General features: G+C 39.1%; 1 protein-coding gene across 5 annotated transcripts in view; it reads left to right on the forward strand.

The window, feature by feature from the left end:
• Positions 1-270: 270 nt before the first annotated feature.
• Positions 271-17,426, forward strand: part of CCSER2 (coiled-coil serine rich protein 2) — a 103,511-nt gene continuing 86,355 nt past the window's right edge. For 4 of the 5 annotated variants that reach the window (XM_080926269.1, XM_080926271.1, XM_080926267.1 and 1 more), the window contains exon 1: positions 271-433. The gene's annotated coding sequence lies outside the window, so the exon portion shown is untranslated. Of the gene's footprint in view, positions 434-627; positions 732-17,426 lie in introns of those variants that run through there. The other variant, XM_080926268.1, reaches the window with a different exon arrangement.

Here is a 17,426-nt window from a genome sequence, read left to right on the forward strand (position 1 = left end):
GGCCCAGAGACTGGGGTGAAAGGTTCATGCTAGAAAAGACCTGAGTCAGGGGGCAAAGAGGCAAGGTCAGTGGACCAGGGCGGAGCCTGGGAAAGGCTGGCGCGAGGGTGGGGCGGGCCCGGAGGCGGGGCCCAGCCCAGTGAGACTCGCGCCTGCGCAAGGACTGTCCGGGAGGCGGGGCTACGCACGCGTAGTTCGCGGGCCCTGGAGGGCGGAGTCCAGGAGGGTGCCGGCCAAGGGAGGGGGCGCGGCGTCTGTGAAGTCCGGCGCTCCCGCAGGCCGTGGAGGCGATGCTGGCAGCTGCGGGGCAGGCGGCTGGGCGGACGGGGATGTGACCAGACTGTCCCTTGCCTCTCTCCCATCTTCGGGCGGGCAGGTCGCTGGACGACCCGCAGCCGGGCCGCAGCCGAGGAGGCAGCGCGACCTCCGCACGGTGAGAGCCGGGGGTCAGGGCCGGGGTCTCGGAGAGTCCGAGGCTGCCGGGCTCCGGGGCGCAGCGCCGGCCGACTGAGGGCCCGGTGTCCTTGGCCGTCAGCGCTCTGGGAGGACCCCTGGAACCCCCGCCCCCTCTCCCAGCCGCCTGCGGTGCAGCGGGCAGGCCGGATGCCCCTGCTTGGTGGTACTGTGACGGGAAGGGGCCGCGGGACACCCGGGCTGCAACCTTCCTGCACGGGGAAAATCAGGGCGAGGCTGAGATGCCCTGGGATTTCAAAGCCTGGATGCTCGCGTTGGTAAGGGAAACTACCTGAGAGCCCAGAATGAGTAGGGTTTTTTTTTTTTTTTTTTTTTTTTTTTTTTTTTTTTTTTTTTAAATCACTGAGTCAAAACAAAGACACGCCCTAAAATACATCTTGAGAACTTTGGTGGATTTCACCGTATCTGTAGGTTCAGGTGCTCCCCCCCACCCCCGCCGCCCCTCTTTTCCCTCTTTTGGACATCTATTTTTATACAGTTTTAAAATGTACCCACTTTCTTGACAAAGTAAAAGAAGGGGGTAATCATTTGAGGTGGTCGTTGTTGATAAAGCCTGAGTTTGAATTTCAATAATTGCAAATTCATCTTTGCTGACTACCTAGCCAATTAGGTTTGCTTATCATAAAGCAGGCCTTAGCAATGGAAATTACTAGTGCACAGACTCTTTGCTGTCCAAGATTGGAATGTCTGTTTCACTTAAGTAGAGAGAAACCAGGTGTGGTGGCTCACGCCTTTATCCTGGCATTCAGGAAGCAGAGGCAGGTGGATTTCTGAGTTCCAGGCTAGTCTAGTCTACTTAGCAAGCTCCAGAATAGCAAAAACTACTTAGACCTTGCCTTAAAAACAAAAACAAACAAAAAACCTGAGAGGGTGGGGAGGATGGTTATGAATAAGAATGAGCATTACATTTTTTTCAGAGTAGCCATTTGAAAAAGCATTTTTTTTTTTTTTTTTTTTTGGTCAAGAACATTAAGTATTAATGGGATATATGTATTTAGATATTCGATTAAAGTGTCATTTAGATTAAGATTGAATCAAATCTAATGTGAAGGATAAGTATAAAGTATGCATTATAATGTATAATCTATAATTGGTAAGGATGTAAACATTGATGAATGGTTTGCATGGATGAAGTCAGTCTTCTTTCCAGACTTTATTAGTGTTTGTGTCTCTTAATTTGTTACAGCGCATTGCTCTTCTCTTATATGGTGGTTTTCTTCCTTGTTCTCAACAACACTGACCTCAATCTCTAGGTTAAAAATACTTACAACCCTTAACGTGTAATTTGTCCTGTTTCTTTAATATGCCACAACAAGAAAGCTAGACGACATCCTGAGAGCAGGAACTTTTTTATTTTACCTTCCTTCAGGTAGAATTTTTTGCTTGTTGCCATATTGCTTTTACTGTGGGGGAAATAGAGAATTTTAGTATCAAGGTTAGAATTCCTTCAGTCTTTTCCAATTTCTGGTGTTTGTGTGCATTCACAATTCATCTATGGTTACACATGTCGTCTCCATGGAACTGTTTGCAATTTACAGAAGATGGCATTCTCCTTTGTTTCCTGACTCCAGAGTTATCTTCCTAGTAAACATCTTGCATTCCTGCCACAGTACTGAGCTTGAGTCCTGTCTGGACATCTCATCTCTTGTTGTCACCGATCCAGTAGCACCATACCATGCTGCACTGAGCACTTCGTCAATTAGGAGTTAATGGTTTGCTGATATGTGTCTCCCTCAGGCTTTTGAGCTTCTTTTTAAGTTCACTGCTATAGCACATACGGGTAAAATCTATTTACTCAATGCATTTTGAAGAAAGGGTCCAGGCTTCAATGCAGATTTAGGATAAGCTAAATATATTTGGGCTGTCTTTTAGCACCAGAAAATTTACAAAAAAAAAAAAAAATCAGTATTTTAAAAAATAATTTTTAGGAAAAAATTATGTATTGGTGTTTTGCCTGCTTTTCTGTCTGTGTGTGGGTGTCAGATCTCTGGGACCTGGAGTTACAAACAATTGTAATTGACACATGGTTGCTGGGAATTGAACTGGGGTCCTTTGAAAGAGCAGCCATTGCTATTAACTGCTGAGCCATGTCTCCAGCTCCAACATTACTACTTTAACTTGTTTAAAGATGAAGTAAAAACTGTTACTGCTTAGAAATGACATTTGGCTATGATGGGAAAACAGTCATTGTACTTTCAGATGGAGAATGAAGGCCATAGTAATTAAGGGTTGGTCTAGCACTTTATTTTGAGGTGCAGGGGTTTGCCCACAGTTCTAGCTAGAAAGGGACAGATCTGGGAACATAGGTGCCCTTTGGCCATCTTTGTAGTTCACTTTTACTCCCCTCTATCCTGATTCTAAATACATATTTTTTAAAAACATTACATTTCTCTGTTTTGTGGGTGTGTGTTCTCACATGATCATGCTTCTGTGATATGACAGTGTGTGTATTATGACGTATGTAAGTAGGTCAGTTGTGGGAGTGGGTTCCCTTTTTCCAGCATGTGGGTGCTGGGATAGAGCTGTCAGGCTTCATGACAAACAAGCACCTTAACCTACTTTTTTTTTCTTTAGAAATAGTTTCACTGTAACCCAGGCTAGCCCAGAACTCAAGGGATTGTTCAGCTCAGGCTGAGCTCAAATCTCTGCAGCCCCTCCTCACCCTTCTAATTGTTAGGCTTACAGAAACCAGCCATCAGTGCTTAGCATCTGATTTCCAATAAAGAGTTTACCATCGTGGTGCGGTATGAGAGAAATGGATATTTATTATAAAAGGGTAGTATTAAAAGGTATAAAATTGGTAGATATTAAATTATAAAAAATTAGCAGATCATTTGGTTCAATGCTAAAATAGCTTTAAACAACTAAAGACTGAAAAAGCAAGTAGCTTGCCTCTGTCTCCATCTAAGCTCCATGTTACAGTTCCTGTCCTCATGTTTGCTTGATTCTCAGTGTTCCAGACAGCAGTCCATTTGTGCTTTCCTCCTCCCGAGCTGCCACTCCTAGGGACCTAAAGCCCTTGAGTGGCTGGGAAACTTGATACCTCATTTGGGAAAGTGGGAGAAACTGAGCCTTTACCACTCCACTGGACTGGAGCTTGCTTATGCTTTGGTGTTTGGAGCCTCTGGTCACCATATGGAGATCCTGCGCAGTTCCTTCTGGTGGTAAAGTGAGATTGTGGTATAACTGCGTTACAGCTGGTTACTAGCATGGCTAGATTTACAAATATGGTTTGCCTGTTGTGAGAAGAACTGCTTTGATTACTTCTGTGATAGCTTTTTAGGGACAGAAGTTGATGACTATAGATTTGTGTGTCTAGCATATCACTTTTCAACTAGGGGCTTAGCAATTACTAGTTCCAAAAGATGCTTTGTTTATACAAGAAATAAAACCAAAATAAACTATTCCAAATAATTTTAGACCACTGATTGGTGTGTAAATATAACCTTTAATCTGGGCCTTTATATTTGATGGGTTTTGTTTTTGCTAGTTTTTATACAGTTGGGTTACTTACACAGTGTTATAGAAAATAGTTACTTCTTTCTAAGGGGACATGAAATTGGTTATTGTTTGTAAGTAGTGCAGTTAGTATATTTAGGTGTCTTGAATGGCCTTATTCAAATTCCACTCTGTGTCCCGTCAGGATTCTGCAGTTCACATATGGCTATGTTTTTTTCCTGAAGGGTAAAAGCCCTTGGGAGGAATTATAGCATCAGAGGGTATGGCAGTTTCTATCAGTTTCAAAAGCTCTTGCTGGATTTACTTTAGAAAGATCTGCACTTCTTTCAGCAGAATTTTAGTTGAATAATTTGTCATACTTTTATTGCCTTTTGTTTTGAGTTGGTCTTTTCAACAAGGAGGATAAGAGTTAAAAAGCACTTGCAGGTTTTATCTCTGTGAATGGGTTGTTGTTTACCCAGGAAGTCACTGAAATATTTTTACTAATTTTTATTAGCATTAGCACTCCAAATATTTTATTTGTTATTCTTTATATTTATTTATTGAGATAGAGATTCCTGAAACCCTGTCTGACTTTGAATCCTGGTCTTTCCTATTCTACCTTCTATGAATTATAGGCCTAACTGATTATTATTATTATTATTATTATTATTATTTTTATTTTTATTTTTTTAGTACTGAACACGTAGTTGCTTTTTAAAATTTTACTAGAACAGTTGACTTTTAAAAATACTTTGTAATTTTGTTCTGAGTATGATGGTACCTTACCATTTGAAGCATGCACTTTATTTATCTTCTAGAGCCATCCTCTTATCTGAGACCCCCTTGAGGAGGGATTGTAAGCATGAGCTATATTTCTGGTTGATGCTTACTTTTGAAAGATAAATTCTGTGCAAAAGTATTACTTCGAATATTTAGCAATATGGTTCTCAGACTGTTCAGATTTAGAACCACCATTGCACTTTTATTCTTGAATTCCTTAACGGGCTTTTGCTTATATGATTTGTAATTTTTGATATTTATCAAGGTATACATTTATTTTGAATGCTTAAAGTAACAATAAATCTATTATATATTAAAATTGTCTTACATTTTAGACAAATCAAAGAGTTTGTTAAAGTTTTTGCTTGTTCAGGGTTGACCACAAAGTTATTTCTAATTTAACTTAAATCACTTTTAAAAACTACAAAACAAAACCTTGTTATCTGCTTTTTTTCTTTTTTCTTTTATCTTTGCTGTATTCTAGACAGATAAGAGAGCCTCGAACGATAGTTATCAGACGTACTACACTCACACCAGGTGTGCCATGGTTTGGATCTACTACAGCCTAGAAAGTGGGCCTTTTGTAGCATCATTTAATGGATGAGATGTAAAGGGATCTACTGAAGATGAAGTAGGTGTTTCTAGCAAGCCATGGGATAGGACCTGGTCTGCCTTCACTTTAAAAGGCACTATTCCAAATATGTGTTATCTTATTGCTATGCTAAAGATTGGACTTCTTCTAGGCATTTGAAAGATATGTCTTTAAAACCAAACCAACAGTTCCTGATGAAAATCTCTTTACCTTTTTGTGTTGTTTAATAGCTTAGTTTGAATATGGAGGGTCATCTTTGAGGATTGTTGGTTTTAAAAATACTGTATTATATCTCTTGGGGAGATGGCTGATGTAACAATGTAGAAATACATTAAACTGTATTTCTTATAAGAGGCAGTAGAAATAGATCATGTGAAATTAAGTCTAGACTCTGAGAAGGAAATGGAGATTGAGCATAGTTCTTGAAAGATAAATGACTGAGTAACCCTTAGTAAGAGGATGAGAACGTGAACAGGCAATTTGGAAAGAACTGAGATTGGAACATAGGTATATATGTTTATATGTATGTATGTATGTATGTATGTATGTATATATATGTGTGTGTATATATATATATATATATATATATATATATATATATATATATATATATATATATTCTTTTTTTCTATTGCTCTGTGATGTATTTAATTTTGTGGCACATCTAATCCCGATTCAGTTGTGTGCTTGTCAGTGATAGGGCTGAGTACAAAGAATGAGTGAGTACTGGATAACATGGCACTGGAGGAAGGCAAGAGACTTCTGGGAAATAAGAAATTGCCCAGTTCAAAGGAGTGACCAAGACAGCAAGCCCTGGGATATGATAGCCACAAGAGATTTGAGGGCACTATATTGAGAGAGCCCAAGGACATATAAGCACACTCTGCGGTTAGAATGCCATTTCAGGCTATAGTTCTGGTTGATGTGTCCTCATGCGACAGTTTCTGTTGGTACTGACAACCCTCCTACCCCCATATTTTCTCAGCATTCAGTAACTTCCTGTCTCTTTTGGTTTGTAACTTCTGGTTGCTAGTCTGCCGATGCCAGGGTGTCACTCAGCCTCAGAGACCAGCCAATTAGAATGTTTCTTTCTTTTTGAGTATATTAATGGTCAGAAAATATTATGTGTAGTCTTTGGGTTTAGCTCTTGTCTAGTGAGTTAGCTGATTTCATGTCTCAGAGTGAATCTTTGGTTTTAGAGATTTCTGGTTGTTTAAGTGGAGGCCTTGAGTTATGAGGAGATATAGAGGATTCTTAAAGGCTACATCAATAAGAGCTTTTTTTTTTTTTCTTTTCTTAGATTGGTAGCTTAGTTTGAATATGAGTGGACCATTTTTGAGGATTTTTGGCTTTAAAATGGGACTGATTATTACAAATAATCAAGAATCTGTTTCCTTTGTATGAGCATATAACATGTGTATGAGATTGTTTTTAAATTTACTTGTTCAGTCCCAACTTCTTTTGTTTTTGTGAGTTGAGGTTTTACTATGTAGCCCTGGCTGACCTGGGACTCAGAGTGATCTCCTTGCCTCTGCTTTTTGCTTGGTGAAGCAGAAACTTGGTGGTCCATAGTTTCTGTTTTTATGTTGGGTATTGAAGAGGCCAGGCAACATCTCATGTGCTACTAGATGTTTGCCATTTCTCAGTATTCTCCACCCTTTCAAATGCTGAAGTAACAATCTCTAATCCTATGGTTTTGGGTTGCCTGCCTTCCCACTCCCCACACTAAGATATGATCTCTGATGAGTGAGTTGGTAGTTTACACTAGGGACAACGAAGAGTCAGGCTTCAAAAGGTTCTTTGACTAGTTCTCGTCATCATATTAATGATATTTGGTTGCAGCCTGAGTGCTTTGTGGAAATTTGAGAGCTTTCTCAGACCATTATGTTTTGGCAGCCAGTGTTAAGGTTGAGAGTTACATTTTTCTCGGAAGACCACAGCTGAGAAAGGCAGAAACTATTCATAACAGCCCGTTAAGTATGTAGAATGGGGTTGGTGTTATTTTGGACAGAGTTGTTGGTAGAGCAGCTTACAGGAAACAATCAGGTGGTATTTCTTTTTAAGGGATGGAGAGGCAGAAAGTCTATTTTTTTCCCCTCCCCACTTTCTGTTTCATCGTAGTCTAGACTTGTCAACCTTTATTTTTGGCATGAGCTAGAGTTCGGTACTTGACTGCCTGGCCTATCTTGCAGTCTGTGTTTCTCTGGGATTTGAGAGCTTCTACATTGCTGATGTCTTCAGTCTTTGCTTTAAGAACAGACCGAGTCTGTATGGATTTCAGTCCACTTAAGGTGGGTGAGCACGTGCTTGGTATATGTAGTACAGTGAACTAACCAATTTATATGGCTTTTTGGAGCTTACATACAATAAGAAAATACAAAAACAAATCTATGTAGTATCTCAACTGTTACAGCTCAGTTCAGGAAGCAGAATGAGGTGGGAAGAACATGGGTGTGGAGCTGTTGTTCTATACAAGATGGTTAGGCAAGCCAAAGTCTCTGCAGACTCAGGAAAAGAGGATGCTCTGTATAATGAACAGTTTTTAGTGTGTTATGGCATGTGCACTTATTTGCACGTGTTTTTGTGCATATTTGTGTGTAGAGGCCAGAGTTGGGTGTTAAGTATATTCCTTAGTTGATTTCCACCTTGTTTTTGAGGCAGGGTCTCTCACTGAACCTGAAACTCATTGGTTGAGCAAGACTAGTTGGCCAACTCGCTCCAGGGATCCTCCTGTTTCCAACTGCCCAGCACTAGTATTACAGATGTATGTTACTATGCCTAACTTTTTATGTGGGTGATGTGGATCTGAATTCAGGTTCTCATGCTCAAACACTAGGTGCTTTATTGTCTGAGCCACCTTCTCACCCCTTAGTGGAGAGAAACATTTGAAAACTATGAGACAGGGTACCTGTGCTGCCTATGCTTGGTCTCTTAGAGTGATGGGTATGTCAGTGAGGCATTGGCGGGAATGATTGGAAGAAAATGGTGTTTGCTTGGTGGATTAGGTAAAGGGAGTCAGACCATCTCTGGTTGTCTAGACTCTAAAAGTGCAAAGACAATGTAGAATTTCAACTTTGTTTGCTTGTGTATTTTGCTGGAGTTTAAATTTAGGCCCTCCCAGTTGCAAATCAAGGTCTCACCCTCTGAGTGACATCCTTGACTTTGATTTTTTAAAAATGATTTTTTTTTTTTTTTTTTTGCTGCTAAGTAGAGAATATCAGCATTAGGGAAGAATGAGACCATTTTGCCAGCTGCAAACAGTGATCTGGTTAGTGATGACGTTGATTTTAGACAGGAGTTGGGAGAAATATTGCAAATTCTGCATACATTTTGAATACAGAGACGATTTGATGATGTATTGGATCTGGCCTGAAAACTCTGAGTTGATACTAATAGCTAAGACTGCATAAGAAGCAGGGCTTTAGGGGAATATAACTAATGTCTTAATTTTGGATATGCTTAGTTAGCTGTGAAGACACTTTAGGTATATGGTGTTGAGTCTGCAATTCATGGTAGAGTCTAGGCTAAAGATACAAATTTCCAGTGATTGTCAGATAGCATTTAATGCTCAGAGAACTGGGGAATCGAGTTGGGAGTGAGTATGGCTGGAGAAATTCAGAGATATTTCTTCAGATATTAAGAATACTGAGAAATAGAGACAGACAGATATATTCTCTCTCTCTCTCTCTCTCTCTCTCTCTCTCTCTCTCTCTCTGTCTCTGTCTCTGTCTCTGTCTCTCTCCCAAGATTACAAAAACAAATGAAGGAGAGTGGCGTCCTTGACTTTAAATGAAATGTTTTATAAGGGAGGAGAGAGTGATCAATTATGTTAGATTGGGGCCTAATTGTTCATTGTTAGGTTTAACGGTTAGGTTTCTGGGGAAGAGGTGGAGGTAAAATTTGATTTGGATTACATGGAGAGAATTGGCCGAGACGAATCAGAGACAGTGGATAGATAGTGTTTTCAAGGAGCTTGTTAATCAGTGAACTTGGAAAAGTAGCATTTGAGGCATGTGGAATCAAGCAGTTGATATTTTAAAATACAGGTATTTTATACTATATTTGCATATACACTTAAACTATATATAGTTAATGGGGTGATCCAAAAAAAGGGGAAAAGTGCAAGGGCTGTTTCTTTGGGGCACATATGAATTAGTTTAAGTACTCTATCTCTGTCATTACTCTCCCTCTTAGCCAAAGGGCTGAGGAACGAAGCAGCATTACTTTTCTCTCTGCTGTAATAGACTACCTGACAGAACATGGCTCATGGATTGAAAAGGTACAGTTAAATTATGGTGGGAAAGACATCCCAACCAAGTGTGAGGCTGCTGGGGACATTACATCATTATGTCATTCAGGAAATAGACTTGGGTTAGAAGATCAGCTGGGCCATCTTGAGAAGATTTCAAGGCCCACTTTAGATGCCATCTTCAAAAGGTTCCACAGTCTTTCAAGATAGCAGCACAAGAAGGACCAAATGATCAAATATGTCCTGTGAGGGACATTTTGCATCTAAACTATAACATATGCCCATGTGTATTTCCTATTTCCTTCTTTTCTTTCTATTTTTTCCAGATATAGTGACTAGCTGAGAGATGGGTAGAAAACACAGCCCTTTTAATATTTCCTAATGGAGGGTTGATGAATTATCATCATTTCAAAATTGTAGTTTTTTTTATACACAGGCATCTGTCCAGGCTCTTCTGGTTTTTTGAGTCTCTCTTAAAGTCTGGTATGTTTCTGATAGGTCTGCCTTAATATGTTACTGTTCTGTGCATTTCGTGTTTTAATTATTATGTGACCAGAGGAATTTCTTGTTTGGTGTTCCGTAGCTTTCTAGTATATTTATGGGCATTTTGTTATTTAGGTTAGGAAAGTTTTCTTCTGTAATTTTGTTGAAATGTTTGCTAGCCCTTTGAGTTGGGAATCTTCACTCTCTACCTATTATCCTCAGGTTCAGTCTTTTCATTGTGTCTTGGATTTCCTGAATGTTTTGAGATAGGAGCTTTTTGCTTTCTGTCTTTTCTTTGATCAATGTGTCAATGTTTTCTATTCTATCTTCTGCCACTGAGATTCTCTCTTCTATCTCTTTTATTCTGTTAGTGATGTTTGCATCTGTGTCTCCTCTTCTCTTTCCCAGGTTTTCCATCTCCATGCCTGTCTCCCTTTGAGTTTTCTTTAGTGATTCTATTTCCATTTTTAGATCCCAGACAGTTTTGTTCAATTCCTTCACCTGTTTGATTATGTTCTCCTGTATTTCTTTAAGGGAGTTATTTATGTCCTTCTTAAAGTCCTCTATCATCTTCATGAAATGAGAGTTTAGATCTTTTTTACTATTTTTATATGATTTTAAGTCCTGCTTTTATAGCTTTGGTCTTAACTATCTAGTCATCCAAGTTTTAAAATACCTTATCTTCAGAGCATTTTTTTTTTTGGGGGGGGGGAGCTATATTCCTTCTTCCTTCTGTTTGTAAAGTCCCCAAACATCAAAACCTGGGAGTCAAAGTCTTTAACTCAGATGCCTCTGTGCTCTGTGTTATAAATCTTCTAACCAGTAAAGCTTTTACATTTTTTTCCCCAAATGCATGCCACATTCCTTTTTCTGCCATTTTTGTTTGACACCCTCTCCCCAACAGTCTTACCTTTGCTTTCTTAACCTATAGTGGCTCTTGATATTCTCTTATCCCTTGTCTTCAGAGGAGTCATCCATTCTCCTCCTCTTTCTCTTCATTTGCTTTCACTTGCTTTGAGTTTTCTCAGTTCTCTTGCTTGGTTAAGGCCAACGCAGTTGCTCAGTCACTCCCTGGCTTCTGTTCTGTTGTCTCTTGTTTGACATTAGCTGTCAAGTGTTAATGGATATGCTCTTTACATTTCCTTGGACTATCTGTCAGACTAGACTACTATAAAATGCCGCTTCAGAGGAACTCCGCTTAGTCTCTGATTTTCTATATAATTTGTGTTCATGAAACACGTAGTGGTTATAGAAGAACACCAAAAGCATAGTATTTTTGTGTTGACCTCCCTAGAATAGTACTTGAACCATAGGCTAATTCTTCTCTGTCTACTAAAGGTTACTTTCCCAATATCCCCACTAGATGTATAGTTGTATTTTTTTCTTTTTCCTGGAAACTTTATCTCAGGAAATATTATTTCCTAAGATTACTAGAAAAAAGCATGTGAATTTTTGGAAACAATCTTAACAGGATTACATACATTCATTTAGGGAAAAAAGCATGCAAATTTTTGGAAACAATCTTAACAGATTACAAACATTCATTTATTTTTAACTTCATGTGTTTATTTATGTGCCTGAATGAGTTTATGTGTACTGTGTATGCACAGGTGCTCTAAGAGGGCAGAGGGCATTAGACCCTTGGAGCTGGAGTTGGGGAAGGCTGTGAACTGCCTGATGTGTGTTCTTCAATAGTGAACTTGGGTCCACTGTAGAAACCGTAACTGCTCTTAATTACTAAGTCATCTCTCCAGCCCCAGCAAGCTATTTTTGTGGTAAGATGGAAAAATATATTAGAAGTTTGTAAGTAACAACTTGGCTTTTAGTACCCTAATGGCTCTCAGTGCCTCAACTGTAGGAAGATTGTGACAGTAGACAGAACGTGAGCTTTAGTGTGCAGAATTTTCAGCTAATTCTTGAGTAGTACTTTGAAGAGAAGCTGCTTGGCTGTCAGTCAGTAACCAGGAAAACCTACTTATACGATTGCTGCATGTTCCTGAAGCTACACAATAGGTTGTAATATTATTGTAGCTCCACATCAACCTTAAGGATGTTTCCGAAGTGTTAGAATTAGTCCTCTTGGAACCTGGGCGTGCAGTTAATAGAAAAGCTCTTTTTTTTTAAGAAAATATTTTTTATTAGATACTCTGTATTTACATTTAAGATGTTGTCTCTTTACCCCACCCTGCTCCCATCTCCCCTCTTTCTCCAGTTGCTTTCACAAAGGTGTACTCCCTTCTGATCCACCTCTCCACCCCATTGCCTTGTCATTCCCTTGCATTGGTACAATGTGCCCTCTCTGGAACAAAAGCCTCTTCTCACATTAATGCCAGACACTGCTATCTTCAGCTACATACACAACTGGATCAATAGGTCTCTCAAAATGCACACAGAGGTTGCTGCTTTACTCCATGGGAGTTTTGGAGGGTTTGGTTGTTGTTCTTCCCATGAGGTTGCAACCCCTTTCAGCTCCTTAGGTCCTTTCTTTAGCATCCTCATTGGCATCACTGAGTTCAGACCGATGGTTAGCTGCAAACATACTTAGGTGTATCAGTGTGACTCTAGCATGGTCTCTGAGTACTTTTTGGGATCAGTTATAGTGCTTGGATTTGGTGATTGCATATGTGGTGGATCTCCAGGTGAGGCGGCTTATGAGTGATCTTTTCTTCAATCCCTGTTCCTCTATTTGGCCTAGCGTTTCCTCCCATGAGAGTTTTGTTCTCTTTTCTAAGAAGGACTGATTCATCCCCATTTTTGCCTTCTTTCTTTTTGGGCTTCATAATGTCTGTGAATTGTTTCTTGGGTATTGGGTATTCCAAGCTTTAGTGCATACCATGTGTGTTCTTTTGTGACTGGGTTACCTCACTCAGGGTGATAGTCTCTAGTTCCATCCATTTGCCTACAAATGTCATGAAGTTGTTGTTTCTAATAGCTGAGTAGTACTTCATTGTGTAAATGCACCACATTTTCTGTATCCATTCCTTTGTTGAAGGACATCTAGGTTCTTTCCAGCTTCTGGCTATTATAAATAAGGCTGCTATAAACATGGTGGAGCATGTGTCCTTGTTATATGTTGGAGCATCTTTGAGGTATATGCCAAGGAGTGGAGTGGCTTAGTTTTCAGGTAGTACTATGTTTCAATTGTCTGAGGAACCACCATATTGATTTCCAGAGTGGTTGTACCAGCTTACAACCCCACCAACAGTGGAGGAGTGTTCCTCTTTCTCCACATCCTCACTAGCATCTGCTGTCACCTGAGTTTTTGATTTAGCCATTCTAACTGGTGTGAGGTAGAATCTCAGGGTTGTTTTGATTTGCATTTCCCTGATGATTAGGGATGTTGAGCATTTCTTTAGGTGCTTCTTAGCCATTCGATGTTCCTCACCTGAGAATTCTTTGTTTAGCTCTGTACCCATTTTTTAATAGGATTATTTAATTCTCTATAGTCTAGCTTTCTGAGTTCTTTGTATATATTGGATACTAGCGGTCTATCAGATATAGAATTGGTAAAGATCCATTCCCAATCTGAAGGCTGCCGTTTTGTCTTCTTAACAGTGTCCTTAGCCTTGGTCCTATTTATCCTTTGTTGATCTTAGAGCATAAGCCATTGGTGTTCTGTTCAGGAAACTTTCCCCTGTGCCTATGTGTTCTAAACTCTTCCCCACTTTCTCTTTGAATAGTTTCAGTGTACCGGGTTTTATGTGGAGATCTTTGATCCACTTGCACTTGAGCTTTGTACAAGGAGATAGTAAAGGATCAATTTGAATTCCTCTGCATGTTGACTGCCATTTGAACCAATACCATTTGTTGAAGAGGCTGTCCTTTTTCCATTGAATGTTTTTAGCTCCTTTGTCAAAGATCAAGTGACCATAGGTGTGTGGGTTCATTTCTGGGTCCTCAATTTTGTTCTATTGATCTACCTGCCTATCTCTGTACCAATACCATGCAGTGTTTTTTCCTTATCACAATTGCTTTGTAATATAGCTTAAGATCAGGGAAGGTGATTCCCCCAGAAGTGTTTTTATTCTTGAGAATAAATTTTGATATTTTAGGTTTTTTGTTATTCCAGATGAATTTGCAAATTGCTTTTTTCCAACTCTATGAAGAATTGAGTTGGAATTTGATGGGGATTGCATTGAATCTGTAGATTACTTTTGGCAAGATGTCCATTTTTACAATGTTGATTTTGCCAATCCATGAGCATGGGAGATCTTTCCATCTTTTGAGGTCTTCTTCAATTTCCTTCTTCAGCATCTTGAAGTTGTTGTCATATAGATCCTTCATTTGCTTGGTTAGGTTCACACTAAGATATTTTATATTCTTTGTGACCTTTGTGAAGGGTGTCGATTCTCTAATTTTTTTCTCAGCCTGTTTATCCTTTGAGTGGAGGAAGGCTACTGATTTGTTTGTGTTGATTTTATAGCTAGCTACTTTGCTGAAGTTGTTTATTAGTTGTAAAAGTTCTCTGGTGACACTTTTGAGGTCACAAGTATACTATCATATTATCTGCAAATAGTGATATTTTGACTTCTTCCTTTCCAGTGTGAATCCCTTTGATTTCTTTTTGTTGTCTAATTGCTTTGGCCAGGACTTCCAGTACTATATTGAATAGGTAGGGGGGCAGTGGGCAGCCTTGTCTAGTCCCTGATTTTAATGGGATTGCTTCAAGTTGCTCTCCATTTAGTTTGATGTTGGCTACTGGTCTGCTGTGTATTGCTTTTACTATGTTTAGGTATGGGCCTTGGATTCCTGATCTTTTCAAGACTTTTATCATGAAGAGGTGTTGAATTTTGTCAAATGCTTTCTCAGAGGATCATGTGTTTTTTTTTTTTTTTTTTTCTTTGAGTTTGTTTATATGGTGGATTACGTTGATGGATCCCCATATGTTGAACCATCCTTGTATCCCTGGGATAAAGCCTACTTGGTCATGGTGGATGATTGTTTTGATGTGTTCTTGGATTTGGTTTGCAAGAGTTTAATTGAGTATTTTTGCATTGATGTTCATGAAAGAAATCGGTCTGAAGTTCTCTTTCTTTGTAGTGTCTTTGTGTGGTTTAGGTATGAGAGTAATTGTGGCTTCTAAGAACGAGTTGGGTAGTGTTCCTTTGTCTCTATTTTGTGGAATAGTTTGGAGAGTATAGGTATTATACTCCAAAAGTGTGGTAGAATTCTCCACTGAACCCATCTGGTCCTAGGCTTTTTTTGGTTGGGAGGCTTTTGATGACTGCTTCTATTTCTTTAGGTGTTATGGGACTGTTTAGATGGTTTATCTGATCCTCATTTAACTTTGATATCTGGTGTCTGTCTAGAAATGTATCCATTTCCTCCAGATTTTCCAGTTTTGTTGAGTATAGGCTTTTGTAATAGAACCTGATGGTTTCTTGAATTTACTCAGTTTCTGTTGCTATGTCTCTCCTTTTATTTCTGATTTTGTTAATTTGGATATTCCTTCTTTGCCCTTTTGGCAATCTGACTAAGAGCTTATCAATCTTGTTGTTTTTCTCAAAAAACCAGCTTTTGGTTTTGTTGATTCTTAGTATGGTTCTTTTTGTCTCTGTTTGGTTGATTTCTGCTCTGAGTTTGTTTATTTCCTGCCATTTACTCCTCTTGGGTATAGCTGCTTCTTTTTGTTCTAGAGCTTTCAGCTGTGTTGTCAAGCTACTAGTATATGCTCTCCCCAGTTTATTTTTGAAGACACTCAGAGCTATGAATTTTCCTCTCAGTGCTGCTTTCATTGCATCCCATAAGTTTGGGTATGTAGTGGTGTCATTTCTGATGAATTCTAAAAAAATCCTTAATTTGTTTCATTATTTCTTCCTTGACTAAGCTATCATTGAGCATAGCATTGTTCAGCTTCCATGTGTTTGTGGGCTTTTTGTTGTTTTTGCTTTTATTAAAGAGCAACCTTAGTCCAAGGTGATCTGATAGGATGCACGGGAGTATTTCAATCTTCTTGTATCTGTTGAGGCCTGTTTTGTGATCGACTATATGGTAAATTTTGGAGGAGGTGCCATGAGGTGCTGAGAAGGTGTATTCTTTTGTTTTTGGATGAATGTCCTGTAGATGTCTCTTAATTCCAGTTGGTTCATAACCTCTACTAGTTTCACTGTGTCTCTGTTCAGTTTCTGTCTCCATAATCTGTCCATCGATGAGTGGGGTGTTGAAGTCTCCCACTATTAGTGTGGTGTAATATATGCTTTGAACTTTAGTAGGAATTTTCTTATAAATGTGGGTGACTTTGTATTTGGAGCATAGATGTTCAAAATTAAGAGTTCATCTTGATTGATTTTTCCTGTGATCAGTAAAAAGTGTCCTTCCTTTTTTGATGACTTTTGGTTGAAAATCTATTTTATTTGATATTAGAATCGCTACTCCAGCTTCTTTCCTGAGTCCATTTGCATGGAAGGATTTTTCTAAGCCTTTTACTCTGAGGTAGTATCTGTCTTTGTCTCTGAGATGAGTTTCCTGTAGGCAGTAAATTGCTGGATCCTATTTATGTATCCAGTCTGATAGTCTATATTTTTTATTGGGGAATTGAGTTCATTGATGATAAGAGAAATTATGGAATAGTGATTTTTGTTTCCTTTTATTTTTGTTGTTAGAGGTAGACTTATATTTGTGTGCTTTTCTTCTTTTGGTTTTCTTGCGTGATTATTTTTTTGCTTTTCCTTGGGTGTAGTTTCTTGTGTTGGATTTTTCTATTTATCATCCTTTGTAGGGCTGGATTTGTGTATAGATATTGTGTAAATTTGGTTTTTTCCTGGAATATCTTGTTCTCTCCATCTATGGTGATTGAGGGTTTTGCTGTATATAGCAACCTGGGCATTTATGTTCTCTTAGGGTCTGTATGATGTCTGTCGAGGATCTTCTAGCTTTCATAGTCTCTGTTGAGAAGTCTGGAGTAATTCTGATTGATCTGCCTTTATATGTTACTTGTCATTTTTCCCTTCCAGCTTTTAGGATTCTTTCTTTGTTTTGAATATTTGGTGATTTGACTATTATGTGTCGGGAGGAGTTTCTTTTCGGGTCCAATCTATTTAGAGTTCTGCAGGCTTCCTGTATGTTCATGGTCATCTCGTTCTTAAGGGCAGGAAAGTTTTCTTCTATGATTTTATTGAAGATATTTACTGTGCCTTTTAGTTGATATTCTTCGCCCTCTTCTATTCCTATTATCCTTAGGTTTGGTCTTCTCATTGTGTTCTGGACATTTTGGGTTAGGAGCTTTTTGGTTTTTGCATCTTCTCTGACTGTTTTGTCTGTTTTCTGTGTTGTCTTCGGCCCCTGAGATTCTCTCTTCCATCTCCTGTAGTCTGTTGGCAAGGCTTCCATCTGTGACTCCTGATTTCTTTTTTTGGTTTTCCATCTCCAGGGTTGTTTCTTTTTGTGTTTTCTTTATTGTTTCTATTT

The sequence above is a fragment of the Micromys minutus genome (assembly GCF_963924665.1).
Source record: "Micromys minutus genome assembly, chromosome: 12".
Lineage (NCBI taxonomy): Eukaryota > Metazoa > Chordata > Mammalia > Rodentia > Muridae > Micromys > Micromys minutus.